General features: G+C 39.6%; 1 protein-coding gene across 3 annotated transcripts in view; it reads right to left on the bottom strand.

Moving 5' to 3' along the window:
• The window catches only part of zgc:162331 (sushi domain-containing protein 3), a 41,615-nt gene that overhangs the window by 7,497 nt on the left and 33,694 nt on the right, over nucleotides 1-424 (bottom strand). The gene's annotated exons all lie outside the window — the stretch shown is intronic.

Consider the following 424-nt stretch of genomic DNA (forward strand, 5'->3'; position numbering starts at 1 on the left):
GCTCGGCTACAAGGGTGTAGTTAATGAGCAGCATTACTCAATGCCAGAGTAACTTGCCGAGCAAATGTGCTCCTGCGAGAACTCTGGATTTCCAGGGTGGAGAAATGTCATGTTTGTACTGGCTATGACGGCTATGCCTGATAGAAACTACACAAACCCCAACCGACTTCATTACAGCAGGAAGTATGTTGCTCCTTTTCTAATTAAACGAGTGATTTGAGAAAATGCATCTTCACTTGAATAACTTACAGAAACAAGCATTTACACACACAAATTAAACCATTAAGATATACTATGCTACAACAGATTTCAGTTGTAAAAGGGAATTTGTTTTAAAGGTGCCCTGCCACACAAAAGCGTTTTTTTAAATATGTCAGGTCCATATGTGTTTGTGTTATGTGGTGAATGGGAAAATGAACGGCTA

Source organism: Etheostoma spectabile, chromosome 23 (assembly GCF_008692095.1).
Source record: "Etheostoma spectabile isolate EspeVRDwgs_2016 chromosome 23, UIUC_Espe_1.0, whole genome shotgun sequence".
Taxonomy (NCBI): Eukaryota; Metazoa; Chordata; class Actinopteri; order Perciformes; family Percidae; genus Etheostoma; species Etheostoma spectabile.